Below are 14,681 nucleotides of genomic sequence, written 5' to 3'. Positions count from 1 at the left end.
GTGCCTGCCACCTAGTAGAATGGGAACTTAGAATTGATGTAATACAACCCCCTCATTTTACTCAGAATAGGCACTAATTGCTGATTGATTGAATCACATTACTGACACCTAGAAGAGTGCCTTTCACGTAGGAAGCCCTTAATAAATGTTGGCCTGAATTATCTTTTCAGGAAGAAAACAAACAAACAAACAAACAAAAAAACCCTCTCCTAATAAGACCAAAAAAGTCCTTCCTTAACTCAAAAGTCAGTTTATTGTTGCTTTTTTATTGAAGTGTCTTTTCAAAGCAATGGGTAATTTTTATTAATTTCATTATTTCCTAGGGAAGCAAAAAAAAAAAGATATATATTTAAATAGACATTTCCAAAGTTATTGTTTTTATTTGAATGCGGAAAGGTTTGTTGGTTTGGGTTTTTTTGCGTTTTAAAAACTTGCTTTAATTAGTTCTGAATCAATTACCTTTTTTTCTCTGTACTTTGCAAGAAAGGTAGCTTAGTCCAGATATGTGCAGGTATTTGCCCATGTAGTCTAACTCCTATGTGTGTGAGAAGTGGCTACAGAAATGGGGCGGAGGGAAGAATATGTCAACTTCTCTAGGCCTTTGTCCTCATCTATAAAGTGAGGGGATTGTATTCAAAGGCCTCTGAGGTCCCTTTCAGCTCTAATTGTATGATATTATGAATTACCTGTGTGACCATAAATTAAATTTTATGCCCTTGGTGTTCTCATACACAAAATAAGGGGGTTGAACTAGGAGATGATCCCCAAGCAGAGAAATAACTAGGGTGGGCTAACTGGGGCTTTGTTCCAAGTACCACAGAGTTTAGAAGCCCAAAAAACCTTCAACCAAAGCTAACACAAGCCTAGGGACCTCCACTTTCTCATCAGCCTTGTGAGCAAGCAGCAATGCATTTATGCATAAAAAGGTGAAGTCATGAGGGGTAGAACCCTCAGGTTCCCTCCTCGGAGGCACTTCCCCAGCCCCCCCCCCCACCTGCCAGGAATAATTGTCCTTTGAATACTGGCTCTTTTCTCTTCTTCCAGGGATCACATTCCTAAAAACTGCTTCTTTCTTCAATTTACTACTTCACTCTGTCCACATCTGATCAGAGATTATGTGCCTCCACTCCTTCAACTGTGCTTGTAACTCTCTCAGATATATTTACTATGAAGCTGCTAGATGAGGTATTCCATCCTGGACAAATTTAGTTCTGTCACAAGATTCCAAGACCGATGGGGAGAATAGAGAAAATCCCTTCCCCTGCTACCCTTTGGTATAGATTTGGAGATTATAAAAGTTTCTCCTGGCCAGGATTGAACCAAACTCTCAGGATGAATGGATTGACCCCAGGGATGGCAGCCTTGGCGATTTAAAGGCCTCCAGGGACATGACTAATTTTCAGAGAGCCAATTCTAAGTTCCATTTCAATCATTACTTGTTTTGTACTTCATAAAGGGATCATATTTTTTACAGTTTGAGCAGCCCTGGGCAAGTCACTTAACCCTGTTTGCCTCAGTTTCCACATCTGTAAAATGAGTTGGAGAAGAAAAAAGCAAGCCACTCCAGCATCTTTGCCAAGAAAACTCCAAATTGAGTCACAAAGCGTTGGACACTACTAAAACGACCAAAGGACATTTTTTTACAGTTTAGCATATTAATTAGCATATTAATGCTTCTTTACTTCTGTTACCAGACCTTTTGGGTTTTTTGTAACAAATAGAGGGTAGGATGCAGAAATCAATTAGTCAAAGACAGACTGCCACTTTGCACTATTCTGGACAATAAACATTTTTCATCCATTTGTTTTTTGCTGTGTGGAGAGATAAGCCAAGTTTTCTTGAATATGTATCTCATTTAGGAAGCATTGCACTTTGGGGGCTTAATGCAGTCAGCACAGTGTCAGTCACAAGCAGGAGCATATGGAAAAACTCAACATATCATTTGAACTTTACATTGGTCATCTTTTATGACAGCATCAAATACCTTTGGTAAGTACACGTGTCCCACTTTCATGCCTCCCTTGATAATAGTAATTAGAGTGTCACTGAATAAAACTACATTTCTGTTGGGCTTCCTTCAAGGAATTTTTAATGATCCTGACATATGTATGCAAAAAGACTTGCTGTGAGGAGAGCCTCTAAGGAGCCATTTACTTTGTTGAATCAAATGTGTGTATTTTTATTTTTAAATATAGTCAACAAATAAGCACAGTGGGATCTTGTATTCTCTCTACTCTTCAGTCAATTATGTAATTGCAGTGAGACAGTGGGGTGTACTGAATAGACTTTGAGTCAACGAGACTTGGGTTCCCAATCCCTCTTAATTCTAGTGCTTTCCCTCAGTTGATTATTTCTTATTTATCCTGTATGTTGCTTAATTGTACATATTTGTTTGTATGTTCCTCTCCCAATAGATTATAAGCCCCTTAAGGGCAGAGACTGTCTTTTATGTTTCTTGTATCTGCAAAGCTTAGCACAGTGCCTGACACTTGATAGGTGCCTTATAACTGCTTATTGATTGACTGACTTGGTATATACTGGCTGTTTAACCCTGGGCAAGGCAAATAACTTCTTAATACCCCAAGCAACTCTCTAAAACACCAAATTTCATAATAACTGCAGATCTGCATTAATAGAAATGCAGATCTGCAGTTATATAAGTGAATCACAGGTCTGAATAAAAATAAATTTTCTTTTAATAGGCTGATGTAGGCTTTCTTTTAATAGGTTTGTGTAAACCCATCTATGGGAAAGTAGGCACATAGGGAGCTCTTGATGTTTTCTCAATCAATTTAAAAATAGTAATAATATCCATGAATTTTTCTAAGTTCTTGGTATCTTCTTTCTGTTATCTTACAAATTCATCAGTCAGTGACCTTAATGTTGTGTCATCTCCAGCATAGCTCTCCTCTGTTATACTAAGCCTGGTCCAAGTGCTCTTCTTGTCTTTATTTTCTTCAGGTACATTTCTACTGCTTCACGGAACACGTTAGGGACTATGAAATTAGAGTCCAAGTATGGTCACTCTGTCTTTGATGAAGAATAGTTTAGTGGATAGAGCACCGGCCCTGGAGTCAGGAGGATCTGAATTCAAATCCGGCCTCAGGCACATAACACTCACTAGCTGTGTGACCCTGGGCAAGTGACTTAACCCCATTGCCTCACCAAAAAAAAAAAAAAAAGAATAGTTTACTATTATTAATCTTAACCATTTGTAGTATGTACTACCTTTCATTTGTTTGATATCTTCATTCAGTTTCAGCTTTAATTATTCTTCCCATGATTTGGCTTAGTTGGGTCTTTTACCATGTTTTCTATAAATTTGTTTTACCTCTACTGCTTCTCACTGTCGTATGAAATGATACTGTTCATAGCCTCCCAGCATCCTCCTCAGGATCTTATAAACAAGTTTACATTAGAAATTGTTGTGTTTGTTGACTAAGAGTTTCTAGGCTCTTTTGGTCTCTTTTTTTTTGTGATAACTGATTTACATAAGTTAAACTTCCTTAAGAAATGATCATTTGTGGTCAGGTCTACCCTTTTGTCCATTTTCCATTTTAATAATATTACAAAATTTTGGACATTTTGGACATTCTCAATATTTAAAGGAACCTTGTGATGTATGTTTTTGTGTTAAGGTTATCTTCTCATTTGTGTTTTATAATTAAAATTATTATACTGTAGTTTCTTACAGTGGGTGATACCTACACCCATTATCACATGCAAGGTAAATTTTGTCTTTGGTAGCTGCCTCCTACCCTCTTTTGTGGATTCCCTACCCCTTCTGTGTTGGCGGAGTGCTTCCTGTAATACTCTACCTAGGCCAATGATCTGTGTGCTCTGGACCCTTTCCTAATTCCATTTCCTGCCTCAAAAAGCTTTTTTATTCTATATTCCAATGATATATGTCTTTACTCTCTGATTTCCAAGGTGATAGCTTGATTTGATCAATATAGCAAACCTATGTTGTGTTAATAGGTTATAAGGAAGGTCTGGAGGAGAAGTCAGTGGGTAACAATCTAGATTTTTAAAAAGAGAAACAAAAGAATTTCACTAAAACATGAGAAATACACAGAAGAAAACAAAAAAAAATTGGAAAGGAATAAAGGCAAGACAACTTTGTTTTAATTATGTTTAACATACTTAAAAACACATAACACTTAACAGTGTAGTGCTTGGTGTATAATCCTCTTCTTTGTTCTTTATATGTGGAAAAGTTGTGCTCCTTGATGTTTATTAAGTTCATAATAAAAAATATTTTAATTGAAAGAATCTCCAAAATGCCATGTGCATTTTAATAATTGGGGATAGGGGAGGTATTGGCCAGTGTCCTTATGGGCATACAGGAAATATGTATATATCACACATTAATTATTATAGAAAGAATGCAGAAATCGCTCTCAGCCTGAGACAGTACAAAGTAAAGACTGGTTAAAAGTCTTTGGGCTAAAATGTTCCATTCCTAGCATCTCCTCGTGCCTCTATTATCTTTACATATTGATAGCAGAAGAGATACTAAAGAGATGGCAGGATAGGAATTTGCCAACTCACAGATAGCCAATCTAACTTAACTCCCCTTTTTTTTTTTAGCATTTTGGGGGACCTTTAAGGTGGCATCTACTTTGACCCCCAACCAAATGCAAAAATCCCCACTACAACATCATTGAGAGATGGTTACCCGGTTTTTGCCCTTACATACTTCCAATGGCAGGTAACTAACTCCTTCTCAAGACAGCCCATTCCATTGTTGGAGAAAGAAAATTCTTATCAAGCTATTTTCAAGTTGAAGGTTTCTAACCCTGTAATATAGAAATATTAGGTGGCATTGGTCATACTGGAAAACATAGCATATATATTTACCTGGAAAATGTGCATTAGAGAATTTAAGGACATGAAAAACATGCTTTGATAAATGTGGTTGACAAGGCTATAAGAAAGAAATAATGGAACTGGGGAAGGCACTGTGATATAACTACATTCATCAAGGGGATTAGAGGGAAGGGGATTTCCATCTGAAGATATTAAGATTCTTTAATAAGAAAAGACAAAAACTATTAAGGAATGTGATTGATGTTTATAATTCATGAGTGGTATGAACAATAAATACTTATAAGTCCATTTTATTTAAATGGGGTGAACTGGGCTTATTTCTCAAACTTAAGAATTCTAAAATCAGTGGGCATCCATTGGAATTTGAGAGGTAAATTTAGTACAATTAAAAGTAAGTTCTACTTTACACAACAGATAATAAAATTGTCCCATGACCAACATTGTGGAAAAGTATTAAAAGTATAAACATATAATATACCTTTCAAATTCCATTTAGTGTTCCATGACCAATAACAACTAATATTTCTATATTATAAGGTTGGGAACCTTTGCACCTTGAAAATAACTGAGTTGATCTAAGATCTGCTTATCAACTGAGTCTTCCCAAATCCCTTCATGAAATTATATGGTGAAAAGGGCGGGCAACAAAAACAATGAGATATAGACTTTGAATAATTACATTCAGAAATTATAAAGGGGTGAAATCTTGAATTGCTCACACTCTGACCGACCAATTGCAGATTACAAATGATGTAAAGCTTTTTTTTGTTGTTGCTCAGTTGTGTCTGATTCTTTGTGACCCGTCTGGGATTTTCTTGGCAAAGATGCTGGAGTAGCTTGTCATTTCCTTCTCTAGCTCGTTTTACAGATGAAGAAAGTGATGCAAACAGAATCAAATGACACAGCTAGTAGGTATCTCAGTACAGATGTAGAACTCAGCTCTTTTTGACTCCAGGACAGGCCCTCTATCTACTTTGCCACCTAGCTGCCCTGATTGAAACTAGAAATTGTCCATTCACATTTTGTAAATGGTTTAGCTGTTTCAGATTTAAATAAGTCTTGTAAAGGAAGTTAATGCTTTATTTCTTTAGAAAGCATGAAGTTTTAGCCTTTCCACCTCACACTCAATGTCCTTAAACAGAACAAAACAAACTCTGAGAAGGGAGTCATCCTTGGCAGTTGACAGCCAGCTATGGAAGAAATAGCCAGTTCTTTGAAGGGAATCATTTTGTCATTCTTTGCCTTTTCCCTGTGCCAAAGTACAGGGGAATGGGTGTTTGGGGGGAGGGGACAGAATTTCTCTCCCATCTATGCTATAATCATAGGCTTTTTTTCAGCAGAGCAATTTGCCCAGTAGAAGGCATACAGCAACCAACAGGCCCAGAGAGTCGAGGGAGTCAAGTTGAGCTTCAGGAGAAGAGTAGGCCCAGGGAGATGAGCTAAGAGACTTGTCCAGCAGATAATTTGCCCTGGGGGAGCAGTGAAGATACCCCAAGAAAAGACAGAAGGGTTCTGCAGTACCTGACACATTATAGAGGGAAAGACAGCATAAACATACAAAAATATATGAGAATACATACAAAATGAATGCGAAGCAGTTTGGGGAAGGAAGGCACTAGCACCTAGGGAATATCAGAAAAGACTTAATGTGGAAGGTGACATGAGCTGAGTTTTGAAGGAAACCCAGGGTTCCACATGTTGAAGGTGAAGAGGGAAACACTCTAGGTATGGAGAATAGCTAATGTAAAGTCAATGAGCCCTGAGATACATGAGGAATAGCAAGTAGTCCTGGATGCCTGGAAGCAGAAGATACAGAGGAATAACATGTAAGAAGAATGAGAAGATAAGAAGGGCCACATTGTGAAGATGCACCTGACATCCACTGAAAATCTGCTTAGCCTGGGAAATTGTGTAGTTCCAATAGATTTGAATCCTAAGTATTTGACCTTAATGTCTGAATCTATGCTAACAAATTCCAGCTAATGCCTTCCACCCTCTACTTTACTCAGATTATTAAGGCCTGGCCACAGTATAAGTATATTGTGGACAAAAAAAATATGTATTAAACATGTATTTTCCCTCTGTGATGAAGAGAGGTAACACAACAGTTTCAAAATAAGGTCATTTGGGATCCTCTAAGTGGCACAGCTCTAGAGCTTTTATCCCATCTATAATAATAGAACTTGATTACTCAGAATGGTGTGGTGGTGATAGTGGTGGTAGACATGGAGGAGGGAGGAAATGGCATCATGTGATACCAACTATGTCCTCTTTTGTCTTGTCCAAAAGGAAAGTTGTACAAAAATAATAAATGCAGCCAGTTCCCAATTATGGTGGGAATAATGAATCCACGAAGTGCTCGCATTATCTGAATTCCCACTGCATATTTCTGTTGGGCTGGAACCAATTACCATATTTTATGTAATTATAACTTCAAATAGTGTGCATTTAAAGACATGGAACCACTTCAAAGGACTCATTATTTGCATTAATCAGAACCTAGCTGCGTTTGCCAAATGTAATTGTTGAAAAATGTGAAGTAGGTTTCTTCAAAGTATATGTTTCCCAGAAGAACTAATTCTTTATTAAAAAGCAGAAAAGACATCTCAAAAAATCTAGCTACAGTTGTAGTTATTTAACTAAATAAAAGTTCTACATCATTGTCTTTGTTTTTTATTATGGTAAAAAAATATAGTCATCCCCTTATGAGAAAGTGTTTCCCTTTAAAATTTAGCATGTAGGAATAAACAACCCATAACATTCCCATTTCTGGACTTGATTCATTTTAGCTTCAAGGACTTATCAATCAATGTTTTTTAAGTTGCTATTGTATGTCAGGCACTCTGTACTAAGCAATAGGGATACAAAAGGAGGTAAAAGAAGGTCTTTGCCTTCAAGGAGCTTGCAATCTAACGGGGGAGATAACATGATACATGTATGTGTTGTATATACATATATGTATGTGTATGTATGTATATGTATACACATATATATATGTTTATGTATACAAAGCAAGCTATGTGCAGGAAAAATAGGAAATAATTAACAGAGGGAAGGCACTAGAATTAAGGGAACTTATTACATTTTCTTCCCATATTTCAAATATTTTTGCTACTTCCTACATAATGCCTCTTCTGCTTCTCAATTCTCCTGGCACCTTGTGCCTTCCCTTCCCTTTTTTATTATATACATTCATATATATATATATATATATATATATATATATATATATATATATATGTGCGTACACGTGTATGTATGTGTGTGCGTGTGTGTGTGTATATGTATACATACATACACATAGTACATATACATATATTTTGTACTTACTCATCTGTATGCATGTTATTTCTCTTATTAGAATGTAAGCTATTTGAGGCCACTGACTATTTTGTTTTGATCTTTGTATTCCCCAGAACTCAGTACAGTGCTTGATACACATAGGTGCTTAATAAATGTTTGTTGATTGATTTTTCAAACATATGTAATGCTTTTGTAATTAAAGTAATATTGGTTCATTTAAAAGTATTGTTGAATTCATTAATCATTATGTTTTTCTTTCCAATCAAAAGGAACATGTAATGCTACTATTATTGCATGGATGCCAGAACTTTTTTTTTTTAGTTAAAAAGGGATCCTGATCCTCAAAAAGGCTGGGAGCATCTGATCTAGTGGGAAGCAAGCTAATTATCATTTATCGTGGAAGGGTGCTAAAACCAGCTAATATCACCTCAGGAGGACTGATTGTTAAATTTTCAGTGCAAACATTTATGTATCAGGAATCCACAAATGCTACAAATCAGGGCTTGATTTATTGTTTTGGTGATTGTAGAGACTTAGGAAAGTGGTGGAAAATGTAAATAATGTAAACTTAATTTAAAAGTTTGTGGAAGGAGCTTTTTTTTCCCTCAGAGAGCTGGTTGTTAAACATTTACCTCAAACTCTTACATGTATAGCTATTAAAACAATCTTGGTGAAAGTTGAGTATTTGCTTTTAATAGATGAATACCTACCTCTCTTTTCTGGAGTGAGTGCTCTTAACGATGGTTTGTTGATTTGCACTGAAATGCAGGGCAATAATAAGTCTGTGATCCAAGTCCTCTGCTCTTTCCTGACACTCAATGCCAGATGGATGGATGAATGGCAATGATTATTTTGGTAATATTCAAAAGAAAAATGAAAAATGCTGTTAAAATAATTGTTACAGTAAGCACAGTTTTTAAATTAAAAATGAACATATTTTAAAGAATATTTCTTATGCTTATTTCAAATGCCTTATTAAGTGCCTACTATGTGTACAGAGCACAGTGTTAAATACTTGGGGAGATATAAAGGAAATGTTTCTGTTGGAAGCCAGGAATTTTACCTCAGCAAGAAACATTGAACAGATATAACTTGTAAAGGAACAGATATAGGCCTGAGGCAAGGACAAACTCCCCAATCATGAGAGTTACCCAAAACTAGAATGGGCTTCCTTGGAAAATAATAGATTCCTCTGCACTTTATGGAAGTGTTTAAACAAAAGATTGTTAGGTGTCAGGTAGAGGGGGTATTTATCCAGTTACAATTTGGTCAGCAAGGCTTCTTAGGTGCCTTCCAACCCTGAGATTCTGTGATATAAACATTAAGTTTCCCTGTGAGAATGAACTTGGGTGTCAGGGTGTTAAAGGAGATGAAGAATAGGCTAAGTCATCCAACCAAATGAACAATGGTAGGGAGGCACCTTTTAATGGAGCAGCAAACAAGAATGGGAAGACAAATGAAGTAGGCAGTCCTTTAATGAGGAGCAGAAAGTATGTCTGTAGGAATCTGCGAAAGCATAGAAGAGATAGACTTGTGGGAGATTAGCCACTGGGCCAAATGGGGATGAGCCAGATGCTTTTGGGGGGGACCTCAAAGGACCTGGTGGCATTTCTGCTTGCTTGTTGCCTATCAGGGAATGCAGTGGGATTAGAATCCACCTAACATCCTGGAAGGGAAATGTGATGGTGGGATAGCTCACTCCCCAGAATTCCTGCAATTTCACATGAGGGAGGAAGGGATGGGCTCTTTGAACCGGTCAGAAGCCTGGTTGGCTGGGACCCAGTAGGTTACTGAGCCAAATCACCCATAGACTTGGCCAGCAAGAAGTCCCAGGGGGGTAGTAGCTGACCAGAAGGATGAATCAGTATGTCCCCAGGTCCCTCTCACAGGAATATCTCCACCCTAAAGCAAAGAATGGAGGGCAGGGGCTGTATTTGATTTCTCTAGTCTCCACAACAATACCTAATACAGTGAGTGCACCTAGTAGGCACTTCACATGTCTATTGTATGGCTGCATTTCAACCAAAGGAGGAAGTAGTCTGACAAAAACAACAGCTGTCCAAGACTGCAGAGAAACTATGAGGAGGGGAAACCATATCTGTACCTGGAGAGATAGATCCCAGGAGAAGACTGGCATCCATGGGGGAAAGAAACTGCAGGTCTGGATGGTCCCCCTAGCCAATCAATCAGTGACAAGATATAATGAAGTTAGGGACTACAAACTATATTCTGTGAAGTTGCCTGTTTCAACATCTTTGTTTTTTTCATTAGTAAAAATTCCTTTTGGGGAAAAAAAACCCAACCAATTCCAGCTGGGTCTTTTGTTGAAACTAGAGAAAAGGCAGCATGAAGTGGAGATATTGAACCGGAGGTGGGGGGCCTGAGTTCTAGTTCTGACTTTGTCATTAACCACCTGTGTACCTCTGGGGGTCTAAGGATCTTCATTTATAAGACAAGAGGACTGGACTAGACTGGAGGATCTAATGGCTCCCTTCCAGCTGGTCTTGAATATTGTATGCCTTTATCAAATGAAATAACATTTGTAAAGCACTTAGCACAGTGCCTGGCACACAGTACTTGCTTAATAAATTCTTATGCCCTTCTTCCCTCCCCCACCCTTTATTAAGGAGTATTTCACACAGTATAGAAAGGGGGAATCTTCCTAGAAGATACTACACTGCTATTTATACAAATGGAGTACCAGTGTTCTTTCAACTGTTGTGGTCTTACATACTCACTCATGCATGCTTCCGGAGATACCTTATTTTAATAGAGGCGACAAACACGAAAAAAAACAAAAACAAAAACAGACAACCCTCTCTCTGGCATTATCCAGGACTGACTAGAGATTGCATCATTTTAAGTTTACTAGGGTCAGCTTTTCCTTGCTTAAACTTTTTTTTTTTTGGCATTTGCTCATTTTTTCCAGGAGAGTATGTGAGAATTGCTTGTTTAGGCCACATTCCCACACTTTTTTTTAGTTGATCCTCATCCCTCCCTTGTAGAAATGTAATATAACTTCATGCCTGATAATACTAAGTTGGTGACATTTCTATCGGTTATAGTTACATAGCTTTGGCATTTCAATCATACTTACTTTGAATTCAATCCAGAAGATCTGACAAAGAAAGTTATGGAACAGCTTAGAAAACTTTATAGATTTCTCAAGTTGGTTTGTTTTTCTGTTGTGTAAATGCTTATACTCATTAATGGCAAAATATCCCATTAACATCTTCATGAATGTGCTGTTCTATCCCTACTCAATGTATGAATATGTTTAACATTTCTTATATACCATAAAAAAAGATTCCCCCCCCCCCCAAGGAACAATAATAGCTTCTTTCAATAAATGACAGCATTGGTTACATTTTCCGCCCTTCAGGGCCCTATTATACATCATATGCTTAATAACAATTGCATGCAGGCTATCCACAGGGATAGTTTAGCCACCAGTTAAATGGACCCAGCTTTAGAACTAAATGCAGCAATGTTTTAAATTCATAATAACATGTAAGCAATTTGGAGCCAAATTCTCCAACACGGGATTGCTCTGAAGGAACAATAGATTTCTAGTTAGATGACTGGGCTTGAATCCTGGCTATTCTATGATCTGCTAGGATTACTAGCCACATAACTTCTCTGGGCCTCAGTTTCTTAATCTGAAAAAAAAAGTGTATGGGGGGGAATTAGTCTCAGTGATTTCTAGCTCTTAAACCTATAAAATCTTAGGTAATATGAAGGGAGAGAGAATGCTTCCTGATTGTCTAGGAAGGGTTCTGTTCTTGGCTTCTCCATGACCTTCTTTCTTAGTCTCTGCAATTCTCTTGAAAGCAAAGAGGGCTTTCAGTCACATAGGCCACTGGCAACAGGAAAGCAAGTCCTCTGCTCAAACCAGATATAAACAGAGTGTTAGTAGAGAGAAAAAGGAAGGGTTTTCTCCCCAATTTGGCTCTGGAGGCAACTGAGCCATTGACCTCAAGGCATCTCTCATTACATAGGTCAGCCCAAGGATTCTGGGAATAGAAACAGCATTTCCACCACCCAAACAACTTCTCTAACTTTCAGCTCAGCCCTCATCTTGGGAAGTAACCCCTGTGGAGAAGGGACTAGCCATCCCAACCTACTACTAGGTAATCACTACCTAGAGGGCAGGTAAGCTAGCCCAGCTGAAGTGAAAAGTGAAGGTGAAAAAAAGAAAGGAGTGGCATGTGCCAGGCAAGTCAAGACATTGCCACTATCTCCACCATCACCTCATTAAAGACCCTGAGAGAGATATCTCAGGACCCTAAACCCAAGACCATTGGGAATAGTAATGTTCCTAAATCCATTCACCCTGTTTCCATTTAGGGCCCCAGGATTCCATCACTGAGGAGATCAGTCACTGTGGAGAAAGAGCCCACTCTCCTTGCTACCACCAGTGCTACCGCTGAACAAGTAAGCCCAAGAGCCCCAGAAATGGCAACATCTTTCCTCCCCCCATCCCCAGACATCTAGCCTTGTTTCCAGTTCAGCCCCCAGAGCCATCACTTCAGGAAATAACCTCTGTGGAGATGTGTCTTGGAAATTGTTTGGGAGTGGTGGTGGTAATAGAGACCCTGCCTCCTCAGCAGCCCTAGCTACAAACCATATGGAAAATAGAGTTCTTACCTTCAAATTTCTTGGCATTGTTAAATGGTTCAATATCAGAAACTAGTAAGATCATCAGCATAAATGGCATTAAAGAATATACATTACCATTATCTTTGCTGCTACAGCTTAAGAACCATGGGACCTTTCCATTTCACTGTCAACAGGAAATTCTATGTGTTGTTTCTCTCAGTAGAGTGCAAGCTCCTTGACAGCAGAGATTGTCTTGCTTTTCCATTTGTATACTCAGTAGTATGCTTTGTACTATGTAAGCATTTCATAAATGCCTTTCCATTCATTTTTCCTAAATTAAGTCACAATGAATTAACTCATTCTGAGGTTGTCACACAACAGGTGTAGAAATGATCACGAAATTCTGAGTCGTTTAATTGAAATAGAGACTGTATTTCATTTGGAAAGTAATTTAGTCTTAATAGCATATATAAACAAGAACTTAATTAGTGAATTTGGTATTAGTTCTTTCTGGAGACATTAGTCAGTATTTTTTATTTAGCTGGGTAACATTACTATTCTCTGATATGGAGTTTTCTTATTTGAGTAATCTTGCAGATAAAAATCTGAGTTCACCAGGACAACTTTAAAGAGCATATTTATACAGAACATTATCATTTTCTTAAACAATGATATTGTATGTAGGTTTATGCCATCAGCTATAATCTATAATCAGGTTCAGATTGACTATTTCAATTAATTTAAGGGAAAAAAATCTATCACACTTGTTTTACTCCTCTGTTCACCTTATAGAGCTGTGAATTTGTTAACATACTTTTGAGTTTTGTGGGTCACTTGTGTTTTCTGTACCTGCAGGGTTCATAGAGGTAGGAGCTTAAAAGAACACTGATCTGGGAATCAAGAGACCTGGATTCCAACTTTAACTTTTCCACTAACTAAATATGTGACCTTGAACAGGTCACTTCTCTCTGGATGTTTCCTTATCTGTAGAATAAAGGACTTGCACTATAGACTCAGAGATCTCTTCCATCTCTATGTTTCTATGAAGATATTTTCCTCCCCCAGTGCTTATTCTGTCTTATTGTCTATGTAGCAGAATCTCTACAGTGTCCATTTCCAAGATAGGAGTATGACAGCAATTCATCTCCCTTCCCATAGCCATAGAGGGTGCCCTCTGCCCAGAATCACAAAGAATCTTGGGTGGTCTGGACTTCAGAAGCCATCTAATCCAAACCACATCTGATAGATAAAGCATTTATTGACTGTATTCTCTGTGCCAGGTGCTATGTTAAATGCTGGCGCTACAAATACATGCAAAAAGAAAGATAGTCCCTGCCCCCAAGGAGCTTACATCCTAATGAGAGAAGGCTACAAATAAATGGGAGATGAGAAGTGGGAGTGGTAAGGTCAAGCCGCTACGGTCAGGTATCAAGCCATTAGAAGGGTGGCTGGCTTGGGCACTTCCTCAAATGGAGGCTTGAGGGAGGAACTCACCAATCAGAGGAAGGGCTATAGTAGTGGAGGCATCTTTCAGGAGAGAAGGCTTCTGGGATGAAGCCAGCAGAGAAATGAGAAGACCTGAGAGAATCCTCGTACAATATGACATAGGGTCATAGATTTAGATGTAGAAGGACCCTTAGAAGTCAATCTGTTAATTTTACAAATAAGGATAGTAGAGGCCTAGGAGGTTACATGACTTGCTCTTGGTCACACAGAGTAGAACCAGGACATGAACCCAGGTCCTCTGTCTTCACAGCTCCATAAGAACTATAAGGCAGCTAGGTGTCACAGTAGAGTGTCAGACTTGAAGTCAGGAAAACTCTTCCTCATGAGTTCAAATCCAGCCTCAGATACCTACTAGCTCTATGACCCTGGGAAAGTCACTTTGCCCTGTTTGTACCTGTTTCCTTATCTGTTAAATGAGCTGGAGAAGGAAATGGCAAACCACT

General features: G+C 38.1%; 1 long non-coding RNA gene across 1 annotated transcript in view; it reads left to right on the top strand.

Annotated features, from left to right (window-relative positions):
• The first annotated feature begins 519 nt into the window (after positions 1-519).
• The window catches only part of LOC110193914 (uncharacterized), an 80,471-nt gene continuing 66,309 nt past the window's right edge, over positions 520-14,681 (top strand). Inside the window, exons 1-2 of the long non-coding RNA XR_002320582.2 lie at positions 520-1,989; positions 12,481-12,567. This is a non-coding gene — a long non-coding RNA (uncharacterized LOC110193914). The remainder of the gene's footprint in view (positions 1,990-12,480; positions 12,568-14,681) is intronic.

The sequence above is a fragment of the Phascolarctos cinereus genome, unplaced genomic scaffold, assembly GCF_003287225.1.
Source record: "Phascolarctos cinereus isolate Bilbo 61053 unplaced genomic scaffold, phaCin_HiC Scaffold_3;HRSCAF=262, whole genome shotgun sequence".
Taxonomy (NCBI): domain Eukaryota; kingdom Metazoa; phylum Chordata; class Mammalia; order Diprotodontia; family Phascolarctidae; genus Phascolarctos; species Phascolarctos cinereus.
The sequence above is the reverse complement of the archived record's forward strand: the minus strand, read 5'-3'. Positions and strand labels throughout refer to the sequence as shown.